Source organism: Diabrotica undecimpunctata, chromosome 5, assembly GCF_040954645.1.
Source record: "Diabrotica undecimpunctata isolate CICGRU chromosome 5, icDiaUnde3, whole genome shotgun sequence".
NCBI classification, from domain to species: Eukaryota; Metazoa; Arthropoda; class Insecta; order Coleoptera; family Chrysomelidae; genus Diabrotica; species Diabrotica undecimpunctata.
Genome location: NC_092807.1, coordinates 114,316,339 through 114,335,371, shown reverse-complemented (window position 1 = coordinate 114,335,371; position 19,033 = coordinate 114,316,339). Strand labels below are relative to the sequence as shown.

Genomic DNA, 19,033 nt, shown 5'->3' with positions numbered 1-19,033 from the left:
AAGTAATTTCACATTTTGTTTTTGTCCCCTAGATTATTTTGATGTATATATATATATATATATATATATATATATATATATATATATATATATATATATATATATATACAAAACTCAAATATTTGGGTGTGCAGCGGAAGATAGGACAATATATATATATATATATATATATATATATATATATATATATATATATATATATATATATATATATATATATCAATTTAGACTGATAATTATTTTTTTTTGTGTCTTGTGGTCTATTATTTAATCAATATCTAAAAATTTTATATTCCATATCGTTCTTGAATATAAACAATCCAAACCAAACAATTCATGTTCAATAAAACAGTGTCATTTCAAAATTTTAGTACCAATTAAAACCTAGTCCGCCTTTAACGTTGAAATATGAATAGTGAAACATAAATAAGACTCTCATAAAAAGTTCTCAAAGTCTGCTTATCTTTCTTTTTTTCCAAGCTTGTCTAGTTATTTTTAAAAGCAACAACTATGATACGAAATAGTCAATCAAAACCGTTATTAGGTATTTGTTTTAATATTTTTCTCTACTTCCATAAAATTAACATATTTCTAATTTCTAATAATTTGTTTTCGTAACAAACCTCAAAAGAAATATTCTTTCTTTTAAGAACGTTCTCCAATTCACGAAAATAAATAAACACTCATAAAAATGTCTGATTAAAGGAAAGATCCACAACACCAATAAAACTTTCGTGTAGGTCGCCACTTACCCTTACAAAAACAATGTTAGTTTCTATACTTAGTTTCTCAGTTAATTGATAACTAAAAACAAACTGTAAACAGCTACACATCTGTACAAAACTAATTTAAATTAATTTTCCTGTCTCAATGACAAAGAGCAGAAGGGTGCGACACTGCGTGAAAATGTTTACCTACAAAAAACTTCAGCTATTGCAGATGTTTAAAGACAGTGACGTAACTCAGGTTTATAGAAATAAGGAGTATATTTATAAGTTGTTGATGTATCAATATCGCAATAATAAAGTCCGTGTCAGACGGTCAAATATTTGATCAAACTAGTTTGAGCAAACTGAATTTGAATACATTCTTCAAAATAAAGGATCAAATGCTGAATCTGTTTTTAGCAAACTTTACTATGAAGTAAAGGAAATAGCTGAACAACTGGACGTTGAATTGAAGATGTCTCGTATAGTTTCTTGTCAAACCTGCTAATTCTTGCTAAGAATATTTCCGAAGATCTATATATTTACCCCTTTTAGACAATATCTCAACTGATTTAGAAGAACGACTTTTACCGAAAGTTATGAATCTATTTAATTTTCGAGTTGTTTTACCTTAAACTAATAACATTGCATTAAAAAAATTGTTGACACCTTCCAGGATATTATTGGACCATCTACTGCATATTCCACAGTAGAACAAAAGTTTTCACTGTGGATTCAAAAATGGAAAAGAGTGTGCAAAATAATGGAAAACTTCCTGATTCTATTTTAAAAGTATTAGAAAACTGCGATATTCATATGTATCCAAATATCAGAATATTTCTGCAAATATTAAAAATTGCACTGCCAGTCAGTGCAGCAACAGCAGAGTGTAGTTTTTCTACGGTTAAGCGTCTAAAGACTTGGCTTAGACATAGAACTTAGGAGGAAAGGTTAACTGGTTTAGCACTCATCAATGTGCATCCTGAAATTGCTCTAGATATTGATGCAATCATAGAGCGATTTGCTAAATCGGATAGGCGAAATGAATACATTTTATAAAATTATATAATATTTACTTATCTTATTCTTACAGTATTTTTATTCACTGAACTTTTATTTATCACTCGTTGCCGGCTGTTGCTGACAATTCGTGAGAAAAATTTCAATACCGAGTAAAAAATATTTTACTTACTTGTAGCCTAATACGCCTAATTATAGAAATAACTATTCTTAAAATATATTATGTTTTTTTTTTGAATAAAATAATTTTAATTAAAATGCTGCTTACACTTCTTGTTAAGGTTCATTCTTCATTACGGAAGGGTGGCTATAACTACGGCTAATTGCTCTCTATTTTGAGCTGTTCTTAGTATCGAACATGTGTCCATGCCTGTCCAGTCTCTTACATTCTTCAGCTAGGAGCATTTTCTTTTTCCTAGAAATGTTTTTCCTTCTACTTTCCCTTCTATTATGAGTCGTCGAAAGTTATATTTTTCTCCTCTGTAAATATATCCTAGATAACTCGTTTTTCTGTTATTTATAATATTTAGGAGTTCTCTCTCAGTCCTCATTCTTCTCAGCACCTCGTTGTTGGTCACGTGCTCTATCCACGAAATCTTCAGCATCCTTCGAAAAACACACATTTCAAAGGCTTCTATACGCCTCATACTTGTAATTCCGAGAGTCCATGTTTCCACTCCATATAGCAATAAGGAATAAATGAATGTTTTTACAAATTGATAACGGATATCCAACGATAAGATAGAGTTTATTAGGAATGTTTAATGCATTCATTACTGTTTACACTTACATTGAGTTATTGCATTTAAATTACTTAACTTTGGTTTATACTTTTATTTTAATAAAATAAAATTTTATATTTTAATAACTTTCCTTTAGTTTAATAGTCTTGTACACTGTCATAGAGTAGGTATGTGGGTTTAAATTATTTTTTTGGTTTAAGTTTAAGACCCCTTAATGTTCGACCCTTCTTTCCACCAGTAGGGTATTTGGGTTTTAATATTTTAATAGGTTCTCATTGGTTTAATATATCGCTTTAAATAATTATTGAAAAAACGGTTCCCTTACATGAGGCACAAATCATATCAATCAGAGGTGCAAAAATCTAAATCCTATATCAAAATCACCCTCAAGACCCATGACCCCTCCCTCGACAAAAATTTCTAGATCCGCCAGTGATAATAAGGTTCAAGAGGTTGCCCAGGCGAAAAGTTGTTCAAATTTTTTTTATACCAATTGTAACAATCAATTTTTTCGGATCAGAATATTATTTTTTAATTTTTTGCATCATTTTAACAAAATAGGTCTCTTGTGGTTTTTCTGTAAACTTAATCGTTTTCGAGTTACAAATAAATTAAAACTGAGAAGAACGCAAAATTACGATTTCAAGTTCAAACCTTTTTCTATCATTTCCCGATAAGTATTTTGGGCCTATTTCATTTTAAAACATTGTTTTTTAATCGTTTATGAAGCTCTTAGGACAGGACTGACGCTCGGGTTGCGGCGTGTATAAGAGAGAGAATCAAGATCTAGGGCATAAATTTTTGCTGGTTTAAATTGTACAAATGACCACTCGCCCTGCCATATGCGCTTCATTATCAATTAAAAAACGATGGTTTAATAATTATTTATGCACCAAGAGTGTTATTAAGATGATTACGCACGGGCGGAATATAATCCTATAATGAATGTTGCTCGATGGGCATAATCATTCGGTTACACCTAATAGCAAAGGACGTATACGAAATAAGGAGCAAATTTACTAAGATGTAAATTGAAGCGGGAAGGTCAAATAATAGAACAAGTGATGGAGTTTAAATATCTAGGCATCACATTATCTAGCTACGGAAAGCTCGAAAGTGAAGTGGAAGATCAAGTGAATAGAGCAAACAGAGCCGCAGAGAGAGAGAGAGAGAGAGAGACAGAGAGAGAGAAATTTATTGTTTTTAAAGTGAGTTAACATTTATAAAACACAACATGGTATAGTACAAACAAGGTACAAGATACATTAAAAGATTAATTATAAAATTTCCATAATTAAAAAAATATATATGAATTAGCGCAACTGTCCTCAAAAACTTCCTCTATACTATAGTAACATTTAGATAATAAAAACTTCTTGATTGCTCTTCGGAATACAAAAATATTGCTTGAGGATCTTATATCGAGTGGTAGGTGATTATAAACACTTTCTTACTAGTGTACATAAATGATTTTTTAATTAATGTAGTGTTATAAGGGGAATCTGTCCGAATATTTTTTTTTTTTTAATTAAGCACCCTAATTCAAGGATATACATACAAGAACGTGTCAAGATACCATGTTTCCGGAACAGAGGCCTGCATGATGTACCAAACTTGACCTTGCATAATAATCTGAGCGCTCTCTTTTGTAGCATAAAATTTCTACTGAAATGATGAAGAGAACAGATATCAAAAAAGGCAATACCGTATCTCAGATTAGATTCAATCAGGGCCACATAAACACTTTTTGCAATCTTGAAATCTAAATGGTGAGCAACTGATTTGACCGCGAAGCAACCCGATGATATGTTTTTGCTTAAATATACAGTGTGTTGCTCAAATTTAAGTTTATTATCAATATAAAGACCTAAAAATTTTTTTACGGTAACAGAACAAATGCCTTCATTGCCCAGAGTAATGTTGTTTATATCATTCTTAAAAGAAATTAATTTGGTTTTTGAAAAATTAAATTTCAAATGATTAGCTTTGCACCACTCTAAGATTTTTAGCATATCACTACTAATAATCTTGTTCAGTACCTTAGAGTCCTTGTTTTGCCATAAAATTGTGGTGTCATCTGCAAATATAGTAAACCGGCCATTAACGTCGAGGTTAGTTATGTCGTTAAAATATATCAAGAAAAAGATAGTACCCAAGACAGAGCCTTGAGGTACTCCACAATTAATAAAGATATTACTAGAGGAGCGCTCATTGATTGATACAGACTGGCATCTGTTTGCTTCAGTTCAGTTCTGTTCATCCAAATATGAACTGAACCACTTAAGAGCAGTGCCTCTAAAACCATATCTTTCCAGTTTATTAAGAAGTATTTGGTGATTGACACAAAGTCTTTAGATAGATCACAGAAAACTGCGGCAGCAACATAATCGTTATTTAAGTCCAAGTATAGTTTTTCCATGAATTTGAAGATGGCATCATATGTACGTTTTAATGACTGGAAACCGAATTGGACGGAAGAAAGTAAATTGTGTTTTTGTTAGAAAGTCATCATTCGGATTTTTACCAATTTTTCTACAACCTTTGAAAGCGACGGTAACAAAGAGATACGACGATAATTAGCAGGTAACTCGTGGTCACCACCTTTATACAGAGAAATAACCTTGGCGTATTTTAAATAGGATTTTTAATGCCTTGTATAACATTTTTTATTTCAGTCGAGTTAGTGGGAAGAAAATAAAAGGAATTTGTAATGTTTACTGCATTTAAAAAATGCATTGGATCAGAAGAATTAATTTTTTTAGCGAGTTCTGGACCTACCGAGCAGTAATATTTATTCAGCTAACTAGAGTCTAAGACTATATCAGTAGTTTGGGGAACTTTAGCTCTAATATTATTAACTATACGCCAAGATTCCTTTTGTTTATTGTTGGCATTTTCCATTCTAGGCAGGCTGCCTGAATGAAACAATGTGGAGAAATAAAAATATCGGGAAATAAATAAAAGGCAGAATTTACAAACCAGTCATCAGACCAATGATGACATACGCGGCAGAAACAAGACCTGACACAGAGAGGACAAATAGGATGTTAGAAACAGCAGAGATGAAAACACTTAGAAAAATTGATGGTAAGACACTATGGGGCAGAGCTAGAAGTAAAGATATACGACGTAGATGCAAGGTGGAGAACATCAAGAACTGGGTAAGAAATAGAACAGTAGAATGGAACGACCATATAAGCCGAATGACAACAAATAGAGTAGTAAAGACGGCAAGAGACGGTTCCCCAATAGAAAGACGATCAGTAGGAAGAAAACGAAAACGATGGAACGACAACTTACTGGAGGCACATTGAAAAACAGACAGAGTCTTGTTTATATAAAAAGAAGAAGAAGAATATTTTCATAGCAAAAACCGATGTCTTTAATACACTAGTCGCCGAGATGAAAATGCCACTTAACCTCTAAAAATCATACGATCAAAAGGAATTTTGCCGAAATGTCGGCAAATTAGATGCATGATAGTTTACCACTTTTAGCCCTGGGGTTTCCCCTAAAAGCCCCCTCTTGGAGGGGGGAAAATGGAAAAAATCGATTTACCAAGAATCTGTACGATATAGAAAAAAATGTTTCAAATAAAAAATGTAGCTAAGATAATTTTGAACAAAAATATTTATTTCCATTTTTAGTGTAGAATGAACAATTCTTTAAGAAACAACGATTGAAGCGATCGGCGATTTTTAATGTCAATTTCTCGCGCGAAATCAATGTTTAATAAAATTTATATCAGCTCGACGGTAAAAATTGGATATCTTTTGATCCGAGTGTCCTATTCACAAAAATTAAGATGCGTTTTAAAGGCAAAGAGTGCAGCTCTTTAGCCCTTTTTATAAAAATGTTAAATAAATAAACATTTCGCGATTTTTGTCATTTTTTAGCATTCTTATCAGATCAATATGCCTTTCATTGACTGGCCACTATAAAGTTTTGATAACTACAGCCAACTCTTCGAAACCTATAGCACGAAATTTTAGTTGTAAGTTTTGGCAACTTATTCTTCTTCTTACTTGGCAACTCAACTTGAGTTTTTTATTCATTACTTTATCTTTAAAAAGCATTTTGATTTTTGTCGATACGACACTCTGATCAAAAGATATCGAGTTTTTACCGTCGAGTTGATACAAATTTTGATTTTGTGCGTGCATGACATTTTCTGATACCCAGATATCCAGATACCGCCCAGACGAGGAGGGTTTTAAGGGGAAGCTCGAGGATAAAAGTGATAAACTTTTTTGTATATTTTTTGGGATTTTAAAATTGATATTCTTGGCGAAATTCAGCTTTTTCGTATGATTTCTAGAGATGAAATCTCTGATGACTGGACTATAAGTAATTTATATATTTTATATAAATATTTATATATGTATATATATATATATATATATATATATATATATATATATATATATATATATATATTATATATATATATATATATATATATATATATATATATATATATATATATATATTAATCTAATCTTACTCATATAACTTTTTATAACTTGCATGTGTGTTTAAATGTAAAAACTCTAATTTTTCAACATACATGATCTTTTTAGATCAACTTCTATAGTGCAAACGTTTGTTTGTACTTCAAATATTTGCAAAAATAATTAATAAACAATTTACCATAATCAATCAGAATATGTGTAATATTTTTTTTTTTGTTTTAAATACCAATTTTTAATATTTTTTAAACCAAGTTTGTAGAAAATTTACAAACGTAATTTTATTTTATATTACAATGTCATCCAAAAACAATAAGCTTCATTCATAATTTCAGAAAAATAGCAATAAACTCACCAAAACAAATATTTTCTTTCGCCCGACATTGACACACGCGCCACACACAAACAACAGAGGTGTGACAAATAAACGAAAATCTACAGAAAAACTTTTACCACATTATTCCCTCTCCACGAGCGAAGCTGTACTGTATGCTGTATAGTAAATACTCGACGCATCGTTCGAAAGTGAAAACGGTGGCCAACCGCTTTTCAGAATATATTAATTCGACCAGAGAGGGATTTTCCGCTTTTCCGACTTTCCGCGGGCATCGGCCGCGACGCTCTAGGCGCTTTCCCGATGCTGAAAATATTTCCCCTGGTTGTTATGGCAACCTAGCGATTTGTCTCGTGTACGGGCTGAAGTCAATAGGTAGAGAGGCGGTGATTTGAACACCATTATAATTTTTTAATAATAAATCACTTTTTATTACGTAAGATTATATTTTTTGAGAGTTATTATCAATCAATTGGTTAGATTTCAATCTTAGTGGGCCAGTCTATCTGTGAAAGAATCATTGATTTCACGTAAAAATTTATACAGGTATATGAAAGTTCTAAAGGGTATATGGGGTGGCTGATGAAAAATCTGATGCTGATAAAAAAGATGTACAGCTGATTTTGCTTTGTCTTTTTTAAACAATCTTAAAAAGTGAAAAAAATATTTTTTATCTATATTTTATATTTTAGAGAGAAATGGTTCAAATAAATGTTGTAGAATTATCAAAATTCTTTAAATTTGACGGTTTCCAAAGTAAAATATATAAACATTTGACGAGATAAACGCAAAAAACCCTACTTTTTATATTTGTATATTTTTGCATATTGACATGTAATGTAACTACTTAAAATTGTGACAGTTAATGACTTATTAAAGTGTACTAAATTTCAAATATATCTACCAGACAGTTTATTACGGATAGCGATTATTTGAACAACTGTACTTGCCCAAACAGTCACTCTAGAGATATTTTGTAAATCGCAATCGATTTTTTGAGGCTTCATTTTTATTTAAAAAGTTATATTACAGTTATGAAGTTATAAAAGTTAAGTTATATTTAAATAAACTACACCATTTTTTTAAATTTGTTATTAAAAAACAGTTTGAAAAAGTGGTGACTTATTGGTTATAAACATGAGGTTATCATCATCATCATCTTGGTGCTACAGCCCTTAGAGGGCCTCGACCTTCTCAAGCTTTCTACGCCATTCTATTCTCGGCATCCGACTCCGATCTTCTCGGCATCTTGTGTTACCCCGTCCATCCACCTCAGCTTTGGTCTACCCCGTCTTCTCATTCCCACGGGTTGCGCTGTTAGAATCTTTTTTATCATGTTTGACTCAGGGGCCCGGGCTACATGTCCTGTCCACTGCAGGCGGTTTCGCTTAATTATAGTGGTAATATCTTTACCACCAAACGTATGCTTGTAGATATTCTGCAGTTCAAAGTTATATCTACGCCTCCATATTCCGTTCTCACAGACCGCTCCGAATATCTTGCGTAGCACTTTTCTTTCAAAAATCGATAGAGCGGATTCATCTGTTTTCGTTAGCGTCCATGCCTCTGATCCATATGTGAGAACGGGGACTATCAGTGTTCTATACAGCCTGATACGAGTTTTTTGGGACAGACGTTTGTTAGCTAAGTACTTTGATAGACCATGATAACACCTGTTTGCAATTATTATTCGCCTTTTTATTTCCTCAGATGTGTTATTATTGGGGTTAACCGATGTCCCTAGATATATGAACTCTTTGACTGCTTCGAAGTTTTGGTCATTGATGATTAAATTTGTGTCAACATTTCCAGCTCTTGTGTTTGTGTTAGTCGCCATGAATTTGGTTTTATTTTGATTTATCTGTAAACCCATTCGTTCTGCTGCTGCTACTAGCTCGGTTAGGATTTCCACAGTTCTCGCCCTAGCTCTTGTTATAATGTCCACGTCGTCTGCATATGCTAGAATTTGGACTGATCTATTAAATATTGTTCCCCTGCTATCTAAATTAGCGTCTCGTACAACTTTTTCTAAGGCGACATTAAAAAGCTGACACGCCAGCGCATCTATCTGCCTTAACCCCCTATTTTTTTGAAATGGGGTTGACGAGTCGTTTTGACTTTTTACTGCTGATAGCATCTTCGCCATTGTCACTTTTACCAAACATATGAGTTTTTTTAGAATTCCTAACTCATTCATAGCGTTGTAAAGACTTGGTCTTAAGACACTGTCATATGCCGCTTTAAAATCGACAAAAATATGATACATATCTATGTTAAACTCTTGCACTTTTTCGAGGATCTGTCGTAGTGTAAAGATCTGGTTAATGGTTGAACGTCCACGCCTGAATCCTGCCTGATATTCTCCTAGAAACATTTCAGTATAAGGCTTTAATCTCTCGTGCAAAATATTTGACAATATCTTGTTTTAACAGTTTGAAAAAGTGGTGACTTATTGGTTATAAACATGAGCTTATAAACATTTATAATAATTGCTTCATACATTTATAATAATAAAAGCTGGTGAAAAACACACTTTAAAAAAAACAAAACATTTTACGACCAATAGGAAACAAGATAGAATTTTGTTGGCACAAACAGTGAAGGAATAAAAAAGTTATAGTCCGTTAAAGTGATGCTACTCGTAAAATATCTTCTTCTTCTTTGTCAACCATTTTCCATCCACTCCTGAATGTAGGTCTCTCCCAATTGCTTCCATCTTTCTCTATCTTGCGCCAATCTAATCCACTGTTTGTCTGCCACTGTTCTTATGTAAAATATAGCAACGGAAAAGTAAAAGGGTAAACTGTCCGCTGCAATATCCCGGCTTTTATCGCACGTAGAACCTTTATTATTTTTTTCTTCTTCTTCTATTGCTTCTTTAAATGCAATTATAATAAAATTTACTATTTTGTTGAAAAGAAAAACTGTAAAATCAACTAAAAGAATTAAATGTTTTGTATTAATTTATAATTGTTATTATATATTTATATAAATAATATAAACGTGTCACTAAAATTTAAATATTATTACGAAATAATAATAAAATTCAATTTACTTTTAATACAATTAACTTTTTTATATAAAAAATTAAGTTAATTTATTTTTCTGGGATTTTTCGAGAGGTAAAAATTATATACGTATGTACAAAACTCTTGTTCTTCTTCTAATGGCGCTACAACCCTTTGTGAGTCTTGGCCTGCTTAACAATGTTCTTCCATTCTGCCCTGTCGGATACTTTCCTTCGCCACTGCCTGATGTTCATGGTTTTAAGATCCCTCTCTACGTCGTCTATCCATCTTTTACGGGGCCTTCCTCTTGTTCTGTTTCCTTGGGGCTTCCATCTCTGGACTACTTTTACAGCTCGATTATCTGGCATTCTTTCTAGGTGACCAAGCCAGTTTAGTCTTTGTGATTTTACAAATCTGACAATATCTGCGCTCTGCATTAGTTCGTCCAGCTCGTGGTTCATTTTAATTCTCCACGAACTATCGCTGCATTGGGTTGGTCCAAATATCTTCCTTAGTATTTTGCGCTCAAATATTCCCAGTTGATTTTCATCAGTGGTTGAGAGGGTCCACGTTTCACATCCATATGTGACCACTGGTCTAATTACTGTTTTGTAGATTCTCAGCTTAGACTCATGATTCAGTAACTTACTTTTCATTAAGTCTTTGTATGCATACAAAGACAATGTACAAAACTACAGGTACAAAATATTTACAATTTGCAAAAAGGAGAGGGTCAATTAAAATATCCTGGCGGCAGAACGTGTTTTGCAGATTGTGAATCATTTTAGTTCAGATTAACTTTCTAGACATAAGCTTCTAAAATCGTCAAAGAATCATAACAATGAAGGGATTAATGATTTCCAAATTATCGGTTTGAGTCATTCGAAAATTTACAACATTAACGAAAGTTGCAAAATACCCTTCTCATATAATTTTACCAATGAAAGGAAATTCGAAGGTATTTTAAATGAAAACATATCCTTTATATACGTCGAAGGTTAGGGGGTGCGATTTCTGAATTTTAAGAAACGATTTACTAACGTAGTGATCAAGGTAGTGCGTGGACCAGTTCGAATCCAGCATTGGATGAGTGCTAGGCTCCTGTTCGCGCTAGCCGCACCTCAGAAAGTTTAACACAGCCGGTATATTAATAAGTTTACTCAGTTCGTGTCAATATTGTATCACCGACAAGTTATCCAGTTTTTTGCACATAAATTCAAACTAAATTTTATAAATCAACTATCATAAGCAAGTTATCGGCGTCCAAAATACGTTCTTGGAATTGTTTAAATAGACTTGTTAAAACATTCTTTTCGAAACTTTCATTTGTCCCAGTTTTCTGGGTGGTCCTTCAAAGAAGTATACAAAGTGAACCTATTTCCCTAAGGACAAAACTTATTCCCCAAGGGAAAAAACCAGCGACCTATGACTGGTGCGCGAAAAAAAGGCATCAGGACTAGGTGTAAGGACACCTGCATCTTCGCTCAGTATCATTTTACCGTCCAATGAAAACTTTAGTGTTAAATGTACATGATCCTCTTGCACATAAACATTTTACAAGTACTGTTCAGAGTATGTTTTCTAAGTGTTCAGATATGATCGGAGTTGGAGAAGCAACTATTTATAGACTTTTAAAGCAACGAAAGAGTGGAAGTATTTTAGAAGCACCTAAAACGTCAACAAGGAGAAACCCCATTTATAACGACGATACTGTGAAACAATCGATTCGAAGAAAAGTTCATGCATTTTATTTACAAAAAAAGGTTCCTACTTTGGATAAACTTTAGTAGACATTAATGAAGAAGAATCTTTGTCAAACATTAAAAAAGATAAATTGTGGAGAAGGCAAAAATATTTTTATTTATATGAAACATGGATAAATGAAGGGGATTTTGTGAAAAAAGTTTGTCAAGATAATATATATATATATATATATATATATATATATATATATATATATATATATATATATATATATATATATCGGTTTCAAAACGTCTTGCGTCGTTGTCCGATGCCTAATTTCCACGAATTTCTATCATTCCATTGTTCTTCGGTCAAGTCTCGGGAGCTCATTGCCTTTGTTATTCCCTCCTTCCATGTTCTTTTTGGTCTTCCTCGTTTCTTACGATTTGGTGGTATCCATTTCATGGCGATTTTTGGTAGTCTTGTTTCTGGCATTCTTTGAACATGGCCATACCATATAAGTTGTTTCCTTTCTATGTCTGTTGCCAGTGATCCATCTACCCCCATCCGATTTCTTATTTCATCGTTTCTAATTCTGTCTGCTCTAGATATTCGAAGTGATCGTCTAAATACATCCATTTCTGTTGCTTCGAGTTTTCTTTTATTGCTTTCTGTTAGTCTCCATGTCTCTGTACCATAGGTTAAGCTGGTTTTTATGAGAGATTCATAAGATTCATGTCAAGATAAACTAGTTACAAATGCTCGTCAGGCATTTATAGAAGGTTTGTTTACGGGCTTAAAATTTCCAAATGGTTGCCGTTTAATTATCACTCGTATTAGATGAGATAAAGGATTTATTGATGTAGGCTCGCTAGATTTTATTTCAAATTCTACGAACGACTACCATGAAGAAATTACTGCTTATGATTTTGAAGAATATGTCAGTCAAATGATAGATTTATTCTAACACCAAATGAAGAAAGCAAGAACTATTGGATTGGCTAATAACCAAAGAAATAGTAGTTCCAGCAAAAGGTTTATTCAAAAAAGAGTTATTGCAGCTATCCAAACAATATTCAACAAAATTTAAGAAGTATAGTGTAGATGAAATAGCAAAAGAACATGGAGTTGCGATTACCACCTTATCACTGTGAACTTAACCACATAGAACTAATCTGGGCTCAAATGAAGGGATGTGCCACAAAAAATAATGCATTTAAACTTCATTTTAACAAATTTAACATTTAAACTTCAAGACGTTCGTAAACTAGTATCTGACTCCATATCAAAAATAATGCTTAGGCGGGAAATAAAGAAACTGATGATGATTATGATGCCTCCTTATCGGAAGAGCACAACTTATGTATTTAGGTATGTAAATATATATTTATATTACTAAAGTTTATATGACGCTAGTACTCGATATTTAGTATTTCTGTAATATTTCTTCGTCACGGAGGCGTTCAGTTATTGCTTAATCCTTAGGGTTTGCTCATTTCCTTTTTTTTTTTTTTGATGTATTGTATTTGAGGTTTATCGGGGTGGTCATATTAAAGTCGAGTGAAAATTCAGGTGAGAAGATGTCAATTATTACGTTTGTTCTGCATTGACCAACCCTGTATTAAGACTTTTGCTATAAAATTTGTGCTATCAATAATTTTCAAATGTACTATAGGCTTGTTTCTTGTTATTGATCATAGAAGGTTGTGTTTGGAGGCCAATTAAGTAAGGTTTTTACTCGACACAACTGTATAGACGGGTTTGGCAGTTGATATATGAGATGAAATATAAGAACTGTATACGAAGGCTCCACTATTTACCTTTAAAACGCATTTTGATTTTTGTCGATAGGATACTTGAATCAAAAGATATCAAATTTTTACCGTCGAGCTGATAAAAAATTTAATTGAACATTAATTCCACGTGCATAACTGACATTTAAAATCGACGGTCGATTCATGCGTTGTTTCTAAGAGAACCGATCATTATACACCAAAAGTGCTAATAACCATTTCTGTTATAAATTTCCTCAGCTACATTGTTTATTTGAAAAATTTTTTGCTGCGGCGTACGGATTCTTGGTAAATCGATTTATTTGGGTTTTTATCCTCCTAAGCAGGGGGTTTTAGAGAGAAGCCCGGAGGTAAAAGTGGTAAACTTTTTTGCATCTTTTTGGAGTCCCAAAATTAATATTTTCGGCAAAATTCAGCTTGTTCGTATGATTTTTAGGGGTCAACTCTCTGACGACTGGACTAAAAATGTAGAATGTAGAAAAAAAATTACACATTTAATAATTAAAAATACACGAACAATTAATGACATACTATTCCAAGAAATACTTGCAAACAAAATCAAGATAGATCTGACTCCAATACAAAAAATTATAGAAATCAAAATATGTATAAATGTATTTAGTTTTAAGTTTTTTTCTCTCTGCATTGTTTTTCTTCGTCTTATGATACTTTGCCAGTTTTGGTTGTTGTTACAAGAAAAAGTATTTTAAACAATTAAATTTAACTAGTGCCGTCATCTCTTAGACTATAAACTACTGAAAACTGAAAGTCAATGCGAGGATGTTGATCTCTCTACTAGAGAGACACGGAAACTGCGGTAATCATCGTGATGATCGCATATTGCCACCTTTTTCTTCTATTTTCTTTGTTGCTGTCGTGTAACACATTATATGTGCAAATTTTAAAATAGACTTAAAACACATTTATACAAATATGTTCGGGTTGTTAAGGACTTCCTGTGTAGTCACTGTATTTTGTATATACATACAATATTAGGCCAGGGAAATAAGACTGTTTTCGTGACACTTACCCAGTCAGGCATGTTTTAAGTAATATGGACCTTTGTAACAAAAACCTGTATGTTTTCTGCAGTCGATTTTTTGGACTTAATTAGTTATTAACAAATTAAGGTTAAAAAACGGTAAATTTTCATATTTTTTTTTTCATTTATTAGCAAAAAGTGAAACATTTGAAACAAATTTAAGAGAAATAAACTTATAAGTCATATAAAAACCTTCAAAACGGCGTTTTTTTATTGTTTTTACCCTTATTTGTTGCTTAGAACATTTCAAAATAAGTAAGAAATTTCGGTTTTCTATAAAAATATTATTAACTTTTTTTAAAAATGAACTTAGAATCTTCATATTACACGTAATGTTGTAGTTGTGTTGTATTACACGGATATTGTAGTGATTAAAATTATGATCAAAATTTCAACGCGATCTATCAAATTGTTTAAAAGTTGTTTTATTTGTTTATCCCAAATAAATTTTTTTTGTAACAACATAAGTCAGAAAATGATAAAGCTGCAGTAATTCTACGCATATCCTATAAAATAAGAATGATTATCCTATCAAGATTATTAAAAATTGCAGAAAAATTATTTTAAATCTTGCAAAATCATTTTGCAAAACAACGATTTTTTTGCTTATAAACAATTACAATAACTTTTTAACTATTCCCTGCAGGAAAATTATGTTTTATATTTGGAAAGCTCACATTTTTCTACAAATTTAAAAAAGAAAAAGTTTTCCTAGGACAATTTGTGAGGAAGTTAGTCTCTTTTTCTTAAAAATTGACAGGTTTATTAAAAACAATTGAGACATTTAATTAGCGTCATGTGAAAGAACAAACTTTAAAGTTTTAGTGTGCCAAATTCGAAAAAAATTGCCGATTAATGGAACCGTCCACAAAGCTTCAAAATGTGATCCACAAAATCGACTGGCTTTAAAACTCACGGAAGCGATGGAGGAGGTAGGTGCTGTTAACTGTAGCTGAATCTTATTTTAATCGAAAAAAATTGATGCTACAATATCACAGTAAAAAGTTTACCCAAAGCTTATCACGGTGAGCTATTTATTTATAACAATTTTTCAACCAATAAAAAATTTCATTTTTATTTGAAACTAATTTATTTTTTCATTTATATTAGGCAGGTTAGGTTAGGACAAACTTGAACCATCTAAGGTACGCTGATGACATCGCATTGATAGCCGATAAAAAAGAAGAATTATTTGAAATAATGAAAGAACTGGACGTAGAAGCTGAAAAATATGAATTACAGCAAGACCAAAATCATAACAAATACAGATGAAGACATCACAATGAGGATCGGACAAGATGACATAGAACATGTTCAGGATTATATATATATATATATATATATATATATATATATATATTAAATGGCCAAATATATGGCCTAGGAGGACAAATTCGTTAAACTTCCCGTGCTCTAATCGGTATCAATAAAGTGTTATGATCATTTCGGCCTATCCCAGCCTCATCAGACACTTGGGCTGATACAAATTCAAACTCGGAAAGTCCAACGAATGTCTCCCAAAACTTCACTACAACAGTAGTCAGCTTACAAAAGCGCCTGCTTTGGCGGCCGTGAACGAAAACGATATGATAATATCGTTTTCTGTATTCTATGCGAAATGTGTAAAAGATAAATTGAATTTGAATTTGTATCAGCCCAAGTGTCTGATGAGGCTGGGATAGGCCGAAATGATCATAACACTTTATTGATACCGATTCGAGCACGGGAAGTTTAACGAATTTGGCCATATATTTGGCCATTTAATTTAATAAAGCGATAGCGGCTTTCGCTAAAAGATTTTATCTTTTACACATTTCGCATAGCGCAAAGGATACAGAAAACGATATTATCATATCGTTTTCGTTCACGGCCGCCAAAGCAGGTGGCGCCTTTGTAAGCTGACTACTGTTGTAGTGAAGTTTTGGGAGACATTCGTTGGACTTTCCGAGTTTGAATTTGTATCAGCCCAAGTGTCTGATGAGGCTGGGATAGGCCGAAATGATCATAACACTTTATTGATACCGATTAGAGCACGGGAAGTTTAACGAATTTGTCCTCCTAGGCCATATATTTGGCCATTTAATATATATATATATATATATATATATATATATATATATATATATATATATATATATATATATATATATATATATATATATATATATATATAATCCTGAACATGTTCTATGTCATCTTGTCCGATCCTCATTGTGATGTCTTCATCTGTATTTGTTATGATTTTGGTCTTGCTGTAATTCATATTTTTCAGCTTCTACGTCCAGTTCTTTCATTATTTCAAATAATTCTTCTTTTTTATCGGCTATCAATGCGATGTCATCAGCCTACCTTAGATGGTTCAAGTGTTGTCCTAACCTAACCTGCCTAATATAAATGAAAAATAAATTAGTTTCAAATAAAAATGAAATTTTTTATTGGTGGAAAAATTGTTATAAATAAATAGCTCACCGTGATAAGCTTTGGATAAGCGTTGGACTTTCCGAGTTTGAATTTGTATCAGCTCAAGTGTCTGATGAGGCTGGGATAGGCCGAAATGATCATAACACTTTATTAATACCGATTCGAACACGGGAAGTTTAACGAATTTGTCCTCCTAGGCCATATATTTGGCCATTTAATTTAATAAAGCGATAGCAGCTTTCGCTAAAAGATTTTATCTTTTACATATATATATATATATATATATATATATATATATATATATATATATATATATATCTGGGTCAAACTATAAAACTTAACAAAGAAAACCACACAGCAGAGATAAAAAGACGAGTTAGACTGGCATGGGCGGCATTTGGCAAACTAAGCTACATTCTTAAAAATAAAAGATATCCACAGCATCTTAAGACCAAAGTATACAATCAATGCGTATTCCCTGTTCTCACTTATGGTTCCCAAACGTGGACATTTACAAAAGCAAACATGGACAAAATCATAAAAACCCAAAGAGCAATGGAAAGACAAAAGTTGCACATAAGACTAATGGATAAAAAAGAAACGAGTGAATAAGAGAGAAAACAAAAGTGAAGGATTTTAGATAAGAAATAGCAAAATTGAAATGGAGATTTGCCGGACACAATATAAGACAAAAAGAAGACCGATGGAACTAAATTCTTATAAGTTGGAGACCGTGGGAATATAAACGAAGCAGAGGAAGGCCTCAAATAAGATGGGCAGATGATATCAAGAAGCACGTGGGCTCTAGGTGGATGACTGTAGCGACAGACAGAGAAGAATGGAAAAGGATTGGGGAGGCATATGTCCAAAGATGGACCGAAGAAGGCTAATTAGATAGATAGAACAGGCAGGTTAAGCAGGTAAAACGTAAAAAAAAAATAAACTAGAATACATACAGAAAAAAGTACGACTTCCATAGCACTTCTAACAAACTCCTCATGTTTTGGTAATTTCTTTTCCTATCAGGGGTTGATTATTATCATAGCTATCTAATCAAGGAGCCAGAGGGTTTAGTATGCACTTATATTTTTCCACGGTACCTTCACGTTTTTTTATGTTTTTGATTGTATCTCCTAAAGACCTAAACTATTAGAGATGCCCGATACACAAATACCGGTACGCTATTGCGCACGCTAGCTCTATCTCTCTCGCACTGTGTGACGTCAAGTGCAAAGCAACGTTTCTATTAGAACACTAACGCTTGCTCTGTTAGTCGCTTAATATCAAATATATAGGCAATCAAATATATATATATATATATATATATATATATATATATATATATATATATATATATATATATATATGTATATAGGTATATATATATATATATATATATATATATATATATATATATATAAATATGTATTTTTTTTCTTGGGTATAGGTCTTCTGATTATTGAAAAATAAAACAACTTTTTTTAACGTTTCTCTACATAAAGTGTGTATATTCATAATAATGTAGGAATATAATAATGTCTTTTCAAATCATAAGCATAAAAATTAATTCTATTTTATAAATATTTCGATGGTCAAATTCATTACTTGAATATTTCCAAAATCGTGTAATTTGAACAAAGTGTGTAGAATGGTTAAATATTAAAAACACTTTCTGAATCACTTAATTAACATTTAAAATTAGAGAAAATTGTTTTAAATGAATGTGTTACAAAATATCTTCGAACTTTGAGTTGCATTTCTCACCATTAGCTTAATTTAATATGTTCCAATAATCCGGCCGACAATTCAT

General features: G+C 32.1%; 1 protein-coding gene across 2 annotated transcripts in view; it reads right to left on the bottom strand.

The window, feature by feature from the left end:
- Positions 1-7,530, bottom strand: part of rho-6 (serine protease rhomboid 6) — an 87,651-nt gene extending 80,121 nt beyond the window's left edge. The window contains exon 1 of one of the 2 annotated variants that reach the window (XM_072532572.1): positions 7,295-7,530. The gene's annotated coding sequence lies outside the window, so the exon portion shown is untranslated. The remainder of the gene's footprint in view (positions 1-7,294) is intronic. The other variant, XM_072532568.1, reaches the window with a different exon arrangement.
- Positions 7,531-19,033: the final 11,503 nt, after the last annotated feature.